This window comes from Nicotiana tabacum, chromosome 7, assembly GCF_000715075.1.
Source record: "Nicotiana tabacum cultivar K326 chromosome 7, ASM71507v2, whole genome shotgun sequence".
Taxonomy (NCBI): domain Eukaryota; kingdom Viridiplantae; phylum Streptophyta; class Magnoliopsida; order Solanales; family Solanaceae; genus Nicotiana; species Nicotiana tabacum.
Window position 1 is genome coordinate 136,304,088 of NC_134086.1, and position 12,381 is coordinate 136,316,468.

Sequence of the window (12,381 nt, forward strand, 5' to 3'; positions counted from 1 at the left end):
AAAGTACAATTTTTGTATTTTTCAAATTTATGAGAGATACATAAACTAAAATTTATATATATTTTTTTGAAATTTTTCTTTTTGCAACGAAATAAAGTAAAAATAGTTAAAATAGCTATACTAGTCCTAAATTAGATATTTAAGCTTAAGAACGTAAAAACTCCCGGGGAGGGTCAAAAATCACGTGCTTACAATGCATATGCGTATGAACGTCATGTCGTACATAGGTACATGTTTCATAACATCATCAGCCTCTAAGGGCATCCCATCATATCATATCGGCCACTGTGGGTAAATCATCAACGTATACCAGCTAATCAGGTGGTGGTGCGTATATAACGCCATAACCTTTTCTCATATCCCATATACATATATACGCGTATATAACGCCATCTGGTCATGGGTCAATGTATATGTATAAATGCATGAAATGCATAAGAAATACGTTAATAATATTTTCTCGGAATGTCATAAAAATAATATGCCTTAAGAAATACGTTAATAAGATTTTCTTGGGTCAATGCACATGAGTGCAATGCATGAAAAGTACATTAATAAAATCTTTCTGAATTTCATAAGACCATTTTGCCTTTGAGCAATATCATAATGTAAACCTTTTTTCAACTTTCACATTTTTCTGAGACCCATGAACATATGATAAAATATTATGGCACATGAAAATTCAAGAACATAGATATCTCTAATACTTCTATGAATAGAGTCATTTATGGAATTTGTGCATTTGCACGTTTCGTTCGTATCGTATGGATCATGTTAAAAGAAAGAAGGGATAGCCTTAACATACCTGGAGTAGGAACAACTCCGTATAATTATCCCATTGGAAACCTTCATGGATTGAATTTAAAACCCAAAAATTGGATTTAAGCTTCTGCGTTTTTTTTAACTTGAGGAACAAAGTTTGGCTTAAATGCCAAATTAACGAATTGAGGAGTGAGGCTTGGACGTTGAAAATGCTTCTGCTTTTCACTTGAACAGAATGTAACAATTTGAGCTTTAGTCTTTGAAATGAGATGTTTATCTCCTTTGATTTGATAAAGCTTACAATAAATCCTTGATAAGACTTTGATATTTAACTCTTGACACATGTAAAGCATGAATCAATGACTCAACTTATACAAAAGGGGGGCTGCCACGTTCCTTCTTGGGGTAATTGATTAAATTTTTGTCCGCTTATTAGTTAACTGGGGTAATGTCCTGTTACTCGGTAATTAATCAGTTACCTACATAATTAAGAATTGTCTCAACTTAATTAAATACTACTCTCTTTTAACATACCTTGTACACCTTACTATCATGGCCATATAGTACTTTGTATGGCAGTAGTCAATAAATACCGTGTATTTTAGCTCGGGCCGTATTTTATCCCAAAATACCAAACTTTGACAAAATTCATTTTTCTTAGACTTGCTCCCCCTTTCACCTTCATAAATTTACTAATCACTTGTGAAATAGCATAATCCTTATAATTCACAAATAACTTTTCCTTGGGCTTATGTATATTACCTTACGACAAATTCAACGTAAAATACTGTAGGGTATAACATTGTCGTAACTTATTATTGCAAAGCGTAGCATCACCGTAATGTAATACTTCTGGGTGAAATACTGTCGTAACTTAATTCTACAGAGCGTGACATCATCGTAATGTAATACTGCAAGGCATAACATCATCATAATATTTTACTGCAGGACGTAACACCATCATAATATATTACTGCAGAGGGTAACACCATCGTAACATATTACTGCAGAGCATAACATCGTCATAATATAATACTACAGGACGTAATATAGACGTAATATTGCGGGGCGTAACATTAACTTAATTGCTTTATTTGCTCAAACTGCCGTATTTGGAATATGTAAAGCATGTTAAGTTAGAAAATACCTATTTTACCTTGGTGTGAAATTTAATTTAATTGAGTAATTCTTTGTGTTGTTGCTGCATGGTTACTTTGCGACTACGGGACAGTATCCCGGGAGATCCCCTGCACATATATATATTGATTTGGACTGTAGTGCGGGATACCAAGAGATCCCCAGCACATATTGAGGATACTAAGAGATCCTTGGGATACCAAGAGATCCCCAGCATATATATTGAACATACTAAGAGATCCTCGGGATACTGAGAGATCCTCGACACACATATTGAGGATACTAGGAGATCGTCGGGATACTTAGAGATCCTCGGCATACGTATTAAGGATACTAAGAGATCCTTGGGATACCGAGAGATCCCCATCATATAAATTGAGGATACTAGGAGATCTCCGGGATACTGAGAGATCCCTTGTACACATATTGAGGATACTAAGAGATCCTCGAGATACTGAGAGATCCCCGGTTGTTATCTCTGTGTTGAGTTGTACTCCTTCCCGTGATTATTTTGTCTCTGTTCTAGTTGTTGTTGTTCTCTCTATTCTATTTTATTTCTTACTGTTGCACTTAATTATATTGTCTTATTCTATACTGTTATACCTTATATTTCATTTAATCTCAGTAGGGCCCTGACTTTCCTCGTCACTACCCGACCGAGGTTAGGCTTGGCACTTACTAAGTACCACTGTGGTGTACTCACGCCCTTTCTGCGCATATTTTTCATGTGAAGATCCAGGTACTTCCACTCAGTATTATCATCCTTGAGGCGAGGCATTTTTTTGTAGAGGCTTCGAGGTATATCTGCCACATCCGCAGACCGAGGAGTCCTTTTCTATCTTTCTATACTAGTATAGCCCTTCTATAATTTTCTTATTGATAGATATTTTTGGAGTTACATCTTCTTATGTATTCTCTTAGCTTGTGATTCATGGGGTTCCAGATTTTGGGAATGTTAGGTTGAGATTTTGTACTGTTATGTGCTAGACAGCATCTTAAACACTATTTCATTTTGTTATTTCAGTTTTATAATATTTTCTTTCCGCAAATTGTTTCTTTTCCACATTTGTTAGGCTTACCTAGTCGTAGAGACTAGGTGTCATCACGATAGTTCACGGAGGGCGAGCTGAGGTCGTGACAAGTTGGTATCAGAGCTCTAGGTTCATAGGAGTCATGAATCACAAGCTGGTTTATTAGAGTCTCGTGGATTGGTACAGAGACGTCTGTACTTATCTGCGAGAGGCTATGTAACTATTAGGAAAATTCCACTTCATTTGATTTCCTTGTCGTGCGAGATTTGATGTCACAATTCTAAACTTCTATCTTCTATTCTATCATCGATGGTGAGGACATGCGCTACCAGAGGTAATTAGGCACCCTCTCCCCCTGCAAGAGCCGTCAGAGGTCGGGGCTGGGGTAGAGGCAGAGGATGCGCACATGGTGTAGCCAGAGCACCCGCGCGAGTTGCCACTGAAGTGCCACCAGCAGTTCCAGACGGAGTCCAGACACCTGATACACCTACTGCTACTACTACTCCAGCACTTCAGGAGACCTTAACACAGTTCCTGAGCATGTTTGGTACATTGGGTTAGGCAGGATTTATTCAGGTTGTACCAACTACTTCATAGATTGGGGGAGGGACCCAGACTCCCACCACCCCCACTCCAGAGAAGCGAGTTCACATTGGTTTGGTCCCAGGTGTCATGATAATATAGCCTATGGTCCTATTTCAGTAGGTGGTGAGGCTCTCTCACCGAGTGAAGGATAGGTGGGTCCAGGAGAAAGAGAACAGACGAGGTTAAGAGAGAGAGTATGGGGAAGCAAGGAGACCTCATAGACCGGAGAGACCCACAAGTCCTTATTTTGGAGGAAGAGTACAGCATGGTAGAGGTTTTGTGGGTTAGCTAGCTCAGTTTGCATCTCAGACTTCACACAGTGTTTAGAGGTCTCAAAATACCCGTACCGCACAGTTCCCACTGCCATGTCAGCCGTGAGGTTATTTTGAGTGTGGTGACATACGCCATGTGGTGAGGTATTTCCGTAGACTTAGTAGGGGTGCACCTCTACAGACTTCTCAGCCACAGCGTGCCCCGTAGAGCTCTCAGGCCATTATTACAGTTCCAGTTGCTACCCCACCGGCTCAGCCAACTAGAGGTGGAAGTTAGGGAGGTATAGGTTGCCCTAGAGAGGGAGGCCAGGCCAGATACTATGCCCTTCCTTCCCGTACTGAGGTTGTTGCCTCCGATTTTATCATCACAGGTATTATACTGGTTTGTCACAAAGATGCATCAGTCCTATTCGATCCAAGCGCCACTTATTCTTATGTGTCTTCTTATTTTGCTCTGTATTTGGGTGTACCTCGGGATTCTCTGAGTTCCCTTGTTTATGTTTCTACTCTTGTGGGAGATTCTCTTATTGTGGACCGCATTTATCGGTCGTCTTTGGTTGCTCTTAGTGGTTTTGAGACCAGAGCCGATTTATTGTTGCTCAGCATGGTAGATTTTGATATTATCTTGGGCATGGATTGGTTGTTGCCCCATTATGCTATTCTTGATTGTCACACCAAAACCATGATGCTGGCTATGCTAGGTGTACCACGTGTTGAGTAGAAGGGGTACTTTAGATCACACTCCCAGTAGAGTTATTTCTTTCCTTAAGGCTTAGTGAATGGTTGAGAAGGGGTGTGATGCGTATCTAGCTTATGTGAGAGATGTCAGTATTGATACCTCTTCAGTTGATTCAGTCCCAGTAGTACGAGATTTTCCTGATGTGTTTCTAGCGGATCTTCCGGGCATGCCGGCCGATAGAGATATTGATTTTGGCTTTGATCTGTTACCGAGCACTCAGCCTATTTCTATTCCTCCGTATCGTATGGCTCCTCCTGAGTTGAAGGCGTTGAAGGATCAGTTGCAGGAATTGCTTGATAAGGGTTTTATTCGGCCCAGTGTATCACTTTGGGTGCTTCTGTCTTGTTTGTGAAGAAAAGGGATAGTTCTATGCGGAAGTGTATTGTTATCGCCAGTTGAACAAAGTTACAGTGAAGAACTGTTATCTTTTTCCTCGTATTGATGATCTGTTTGACCAGCTTCAAGGTGCACGGGTGTTTTCTAAGATTGACTTGTGCTCAGGTTACAAACTGTCACACCTCCTTTTTCCGCCCCCGCGAGGGGTGAAGGAGTTTTTTCCAATTAAAGGACAATCGAAACGGGATTTGTTAATTATTTCAGAGTCGCCACTTGGGAGATTTTAGGGTGTCCCAAGTCACTAATTTAATCCCGAATCGAGGAAGAGAATGACTCCATATTACAGTCTGCGTACCAGAAATCCGGATAAGGAATTCTGTTAACCCGGGAGAAGGTGTTAGGCATTCCCGAGTTTCGTGGTTCTAGCACGGTCGCTCAACTATCATATTCGGCTTGATTATCTGATTTTATACAAATATGAACTTATGTGCAAATTTTAACTTTTTACCGCTTTCATAATTATTAATATTATTTTTTACAGGGAATTGCAACGTTGTGAAAATGTATCTCGAACTGCATCACAATCAATGTACCCGTGGTCGTCGACACACTTTGACTCCGTTGAGATTTGGATTTGGGTCACATAAATATGCACCCGAGTTTAAGAAAATTAAATTATTAAAGGCGCGCCTAAAGCGACTAGCGTATCATCTACTTTGGGTAGGGCCATGGAATTTTTGCTAAACGTTCCATCCCGAAGTCTAAGCAATTTTAAAGCAAATATTTACTAAGGGCCCCGCAATTTTGTATTTTTATTTGGCGAGGCACATCTCATTCTTACTTTTAAAATGAATTTGCAATGTCGTGAACATGCATCTCGGACCACGTCACAATCAATGTACCCGTGATTAGAGCCACATTTCGACTCCGTTGAGATTTGGATTTGGGTCACATAAATGTGCACCCGAGTTTAAGAAGGTAAGATTTATTAAAATGCATGCCTAAAGCGATTAGCGTATTATTATTTTGGTTAAGGCCATGGAGTTCGCTAAGCGACCTATCCCGAGTTCTAAGTAATTAACACGTACATTTTTGTGAGGGCCCCGCAATCTATACGTTTTATTTGGCGAGACTCGTCTCATTATTTTTTAAAAGGATAATCTTATCACGACTGTATTTTCTATTTTTACGATGGGCCATGGAAAATTCAAACAATGGCACACTTTGATTTCTAAAGGACTTTATTATTCCAAAGTCATTGTAGTTGGGTTACATGAAATGCACCCCCCAAAATTTTAGGCATGGTAACCATGTCACGGGAACTGTACCAATAATCACGATGATGGCTTAACTACGTGCATAAAGAAACTACGAGAGTTCAAGGCGTTCTTCTACATTATTTAACCTACAAAGAGGCATACCACGATGATGAACACAAACGACAGACGACAAAATATGGAATTAAACAATCCATTAAATAGACATAGATACCATTCAACAAAACTAAACAAATGTATATCTAAATATCATAACAAGAATACTACAATTGACAAGCCAACACTATAAGGAGAAACATTAAAGATTTTTTATTGTTCTAATTCTTCTTTTAGTCTACTGGATCTAAAAAGAAAAATCCAAATCAGTTGCGAACAACGATTAAAACATACTATGTAAACGAATTTAGACAACACATGAGAAAACTCTAAAAAAAGGAAACAACAGGGGTGAGAATGCACTTGAAGTAGGTGTTTTGATTTCTCAAAGTGTTCCACTGCTACACGAGCAAAACCAAAACTGTGGCTGCAACGGGAACTCGAACATGACCGGAACCACGAACAACAATTGGCCAACGACGAACTCGAACGGACCTCACCCCGGACAGAACTTCTGGGATATTTTTGAACATTTTCAGTTAGGTTTCAGCTTATGCGTATGTGTGTTTTCTGGTCAGTCATGGTGATGAGGGAGGGTGGTTCATGGCTGGACATTGCAGGCAGTCGTTTGGACGTGAGGGTGGCGACTGGATGGTCGCCTGGTATGGTGTTACTGGTTTGTTGCTGGGCGTGAGGAGGCGATAGGGAGGCTGGTTGTGGTAACCGGACGTGAGGATGGAGCTGGTTTCAATGGAGGAAGAAGGTGAGCTACTGGTTTTTCCGGCAACAAAAGGGGTCGTTTGCTGGTTGTTACGGAGAGGTTTGGAGGTGGGGAAGACGATGGGGGAAGGACGTGAAGCAGCTGCAGCAACTGTTGCTCGACGGGGTGGTCGACGCGACGGAAAATTGGTGGTCGTTTGGAAGCAATAGCAACAGCAAACAGCTGCTGCTCGACGAGATGGGGTGAGGCGACGCGACGGAAAACTGGTGGTCGTTTGGACGTAAAAGAGGAGGAGGCAATGGGCTAGCCTTTTCATTTTTTTTGTTTTTCTTCAATTCCAAAGATGAAGAAGAAGGTGAACAGTGCCTTCTTCAAATTTTTTTTAAAATTTTCGTTTTTTCCTCTCTTCAGCTTCTAGCCTTGTCCGTGTATATAAAAGCATGTGATGGGTCTCACGTGTACAAGCGTGGGAGACAAATGTCACCAAATGTGAGCCCCATCACATTGTGTTCTGTTCATGTTCCCCATGCGTGTCCCCCATATGTGGTGGGTATGGATTGTTGTGGGCTAGGTCCGAAAATTAGGCCTAAAAACGGGTAGTTTGAACCCAAATATTATTCTCTTGGCCAGACCCGAGAATAAGGACACGACGTTGTTCAATTAATCCTATGTAAGTAAAATAACTACCAAAATAAGACTGACATTTAAAACAAAACTATTTTTTAATATTTTTTTCAAGATTAAAATAGCTACAAAACATTAATAAAACTATTTTTGTAATTTTTGTTTTTTATATAAAGATGAAATATAAAGTATTGTTTTTTTTAAAGATTAAAATGACTATAAAACATTAACGAAACTATTTTTTTTGTAATTTTCGAAATTATATGAAGATAAAAAATATAAAGTACCATTTTTGTATTTTTCAAGTTTATGAGAAATGCATAAGCTAAAATTTATATATATATATTTTGTAACTTTCCTTTTGTGACGAAATAAAGTAAAAATAGTCAAAATTAGCTATATTAGACCCAATTTAAATATTCACGCTAAAAATGTGAAAATTTTCGGGGAGGGTCAAAAATCACACGTCTACAGCTGCCCCTCTTTGACTGGAAACACGAAGAGTTTTCCGACAAAGAACGACTAGACATGTTTTTGACCCGACCATTATTTGGAGGGACTACACTAAGAAAAGGAAGGGAATGTGACCGAGCCCTGGTATCTGAGCTGCCTACATATCCTTGGTTATAAAGGAATCAGGCCACGTGTAGTTCAGAAATGAGAGAGATGGTAGAGTGTACCGAGGTGAAGAGCCGATCAAGGTGCCATTCCGTTGAGGTTCCGGTCCGCGGTCCTACTGTTACAAAAAATGAAAAATGAAAAAGACTAACTAAGCCTATCAGCTACTAGTTACAAGGATTCTTATCTATAAGTCTTCTAAAACTTGATCTTAAGTCTTGAATGGTGCTTCATACAGACTTTGGATTTGAACCTTGATACTTGCTAGTTGTAGGTGCTAGTTCTTGAGCAGACCACATCTGTTCTCCACTTCCGTACTTTGGATTCATTTTTTTTATGCTTGCTCTTTTTCTTTTCTTGTTTTTGTTTTTGTTTTTGTGACTAGCTTCTGTTGATCATCTCAGACTGTTGACTCGCATTCTTGAGGCGAGCTTCTGCTATTTCTAACTTGGATTGAATGCTGGGGATTTTTGTTGTAACCCTCCGCTCTCCGGGCGGGATCCTACAACCAAAACAAACAAAACAAACGAAATTTCCTAACCCAGTTTGCACTAGGAAGATTTGTGAGTCGTTAGCAAAATTGTAACCCACTTATACTACTGATGCAATGGTGAGAGTAAACTAAAGACTAGACTAGGATGTGCATCTCCTACGAGTAAAACCAAAAAACTCTTGCTAGCAAATGTGTCTGCTAAAATAAAACCTCAATGACTCAAACTAGGAAGTGCGTCTTCTATGGTTGAATCGGAATGAACTAAACTAGGAAGTGCATCTCCTAGGGGTGAAAACTTCAGTGACTAAAACTAGGAAGTGTGTCTCCTATGAATAAAATCTCAGTTCAGGAAGTGCGTCTCCCGAAAGAATAACTTGAAAGACCTTGATTAGGAAGTGCGTCTCCTACAGGTAAAATCTCAATGACTCAAACTAGGAAGTGCGTCTCCTATGAATGAAATCTTAGTTCAGGAAGGGCGTCTCCTGAAAGAATAACTTGAAGGACCTTGATTGGGAAGTGCGTCTCCTCCAGGTAAAACTTTCAATGAGCCAGACTAGGAAGTGCGTCTCCTATGGTCGAACTTTAAAATGAATCAAGCTAGGAAGTGCATCTCCTAAGGGTAAAATCCCAAATCCGGAAGTGTGTCTCCTAAATTAAAATATAACCTGAAAAAGCCAGACTAGAAAGTATGTTTCCTATGGGTGAATTTAAATTTAGGAAATGCGTCTCCTAGGACTGAACTATTGATTTAGGAAGTGTGTCTCCTATAGTGAAAATAAACTAGGAAGTGTGTCTCCTAGGGGTAAAATAAATTTAGGAAGTGCGTCTCCTAGGGGTGAAATTTTAATGATTTTAAACTAGGAAGTGCGTCTCCTATTAATGAAAACTTAATTTAGGAAGTGCGTCTCCTATGCATGAAATTAAACTTAGGAAGTGCATCTCCTAGGGGTAAAATAAACTTAGGAAGTGCGTCTCCTATGGGTGAAACTTTAATGATTTTGAACTAAGAAGTGCGTCTCCTATGAATGAAAATAACTTAGGAAGTGCGTCTCCTATGCATGAAATAAACTTAGGAAGTGCGTCTCCTAGGGGAAAAATTAAACTTAGGAAGTGCGTCTCCTATGGGTGAAACTTTAATGATTTTGAACTAGGAAATACGTCTCTTATGAATGAAAATAATTTAGGAAGTGCATGTCCTATGCGTGAAATCTTAATTTAGGAAGTGTGTCTCCTATGGGGTAAAAGTAAACTTAGGAAGTGCGTCTCCCATGGGCAAAACTAAACTTAGGAAGTGTGTCTCCCATGGGCAAAACTAAACTTAGGAAGTGCGTCTCCTATTGGCAAAACTAAACTTAGGAAGTGCGTCTCCTATTGGTAAAACTACACTTAGGAAGTGCGTCTCCTATTGGTAAAACTAAACTTAGGAAGTGCGTCTCCTAGGGGTAAAACTAAACTTAGGAAGTGCCTCTCCTATTGGTAAAACTAAACTTAGGAAGTGCGTCTCCTATTGGTAAAACTAAACTTAGGAACTGCGTCTCCTATGGGTAAAATGAACTTAGGAAGTGCGTCTCCTATGGGTAAAATGAACTTAGGAAGTGCGTCTCATATTGGTAAAACTAAACTTAGGAAGTGCGTCTCCTAGGGGTATACTAAACTTAGGAAGTGCGTCTCCTATTGGTAAAACTAAACTTAGGAAGTGCGTCTCCTATGGGCAAAACTAAACTTAGGAAGTGCGTCTCCTATTGGCAAAACTAAACTTAGGAAGTGCGTCTCCTATTGGTAAAACTAAACTTAGGAAGTGCATCTCCTATTGGTAAAACTAAACTTAGGAAGTGTGTCTCCTATTGGTAAAATTAAACTTAGGAAGTGCATATCCTGTGGGCAAAACTAAACTTAGGAAGCGCATCTCCTATGGGCAAAACTAAACTTAGGAAGTGCGTCTCCTATTGGTAAAACTAAACTTAGGAAGTGCGTCTCCTATTGGTAAAACTAAACTTAGGAAGTGCGTCTCCTATTGGTAAAACTAAACTTAGGAAGTGCGTCTCCTATTGGTAAAACTAAACTTAGGAAGTGCGTCTCCTATTGGTAAAACTAAACTTAGGAAGTGCGTCTCCTATTGGTAAAACTAAACTTAGGAAGTGCGTCTCCTATGGGTAAAATGAACTTAGGAAGTGCTTCTCCTATGGGTAAAATGAACTTAGGAAGTGTGTCTCCTATTGGTAAAACTAAACTTAGGAAGTGCGTCTCCTATTGGTAAAACTAAACTTAGGAAGTGCGTCTCCTATGGGTAAAATGAACTTAGGAAGTGCGTCTCCTATTGGTAAAACTAAACTTAGGAAGTGCGTCTCCTATTGGTAAAACTTTGATGATTTTGAACTAGGAAGTGCGTCTCCTGTGAATGAAAATAATTTAGGAAGTGCGTCTCCTATGCGTGAACAATTTCCTTATTCCTGAATTATTTACTTACCTGTGTTGTCTTCCCTCGAAACTGCTGGGGATAATACTGCTGGGGAATTATTTACTTACCTGTTGGGGATAAAATGTTATCAGCTGGGGATAACTCTGTCGAGGATAACACTGCTGGGGGATTTTGATTCCTTCAAAACTAGTGCTTCACTCTTCGGAAGGCTGCTGGGAATGACACTGGCCTTTTGCTTTTTCCGAGCACAAGTTTCATCCTTTTGTTCTGTACGCTGGGGAACAACTTCCTCCATTGAAACTTATTATGCTGGGGGCAACACTGGTTCAAAGACCACTTCCCTTGAGACTGGTACTATCTTTATTCTTCCCCAAATGGGTACCTGACTTCTAGAATTTCTAAATGAAAGGAAAGTTTTCTGCCCCAGTCTGATAATCTCTCTTGTGGCATGCATTTCCGTCATCATTGCCATTTCTTTTACCTGTTTCAAATCAAACAAAATTTGTTAGTTTAAAACGTGGTGGTTGATTGTGATACTCCTACTGGGATGACTTTTCCCTTTCTCCTTCCCTGCTCTGCGTTCCAAAAACTTGTTGGGGATGATATTATTTGCTGGGGATGATCCCTTTCTGCTGGGGATCTCCCTCTTCTTTTGTGGCATAGCTCGAAAACTGGCATTTCCCCGACCTTTTAATCTCGTATGAATTTCCCAAACCATGCTCATTTCTTTCCTTGCTTTGTCCACGGGCGTTGGCCTTGGCCTTGAGTTTTAATAACCTTTGATTTCGGTGGGGATATCCTCCTTGACACTCGCCCATCCTTTTGTCAATCTCCTTTTGCGGGGGATATCTTTCTTGACACTGGCCTCGCGCTTGTTCCTTCCTGACTTAGACCATTTGGATGTTCTAATCGGATCTGGTCTTGCATAATTGGAAAGCTGATGGCAGATTTTGAAGTCATTTCTCACTTGTTCTGACCAAACAGACTCTACTGGAGAATTTTTCTATGAAAGGAGAAAGATAAACAAAAAAAGGGAACCGAATAAAAGACAAAGGAAAAAAATGACTCTTTAACAAGAGAAACTATGAATAAAAACCTATCAAACGCAGATACCGACTCTAATGGTCATGACATGCGCATGTGGCCTATCCTCTGCCGTCAATCGTCTTTCAAGATCTTCGCTTGGCGATTCCCCATCTGATTCTCAATCTTATTCGACTTGTAGTGCCCGAAGGGTTTTCACTATCAAGCCTCTCTCATTTTGTTTTTTT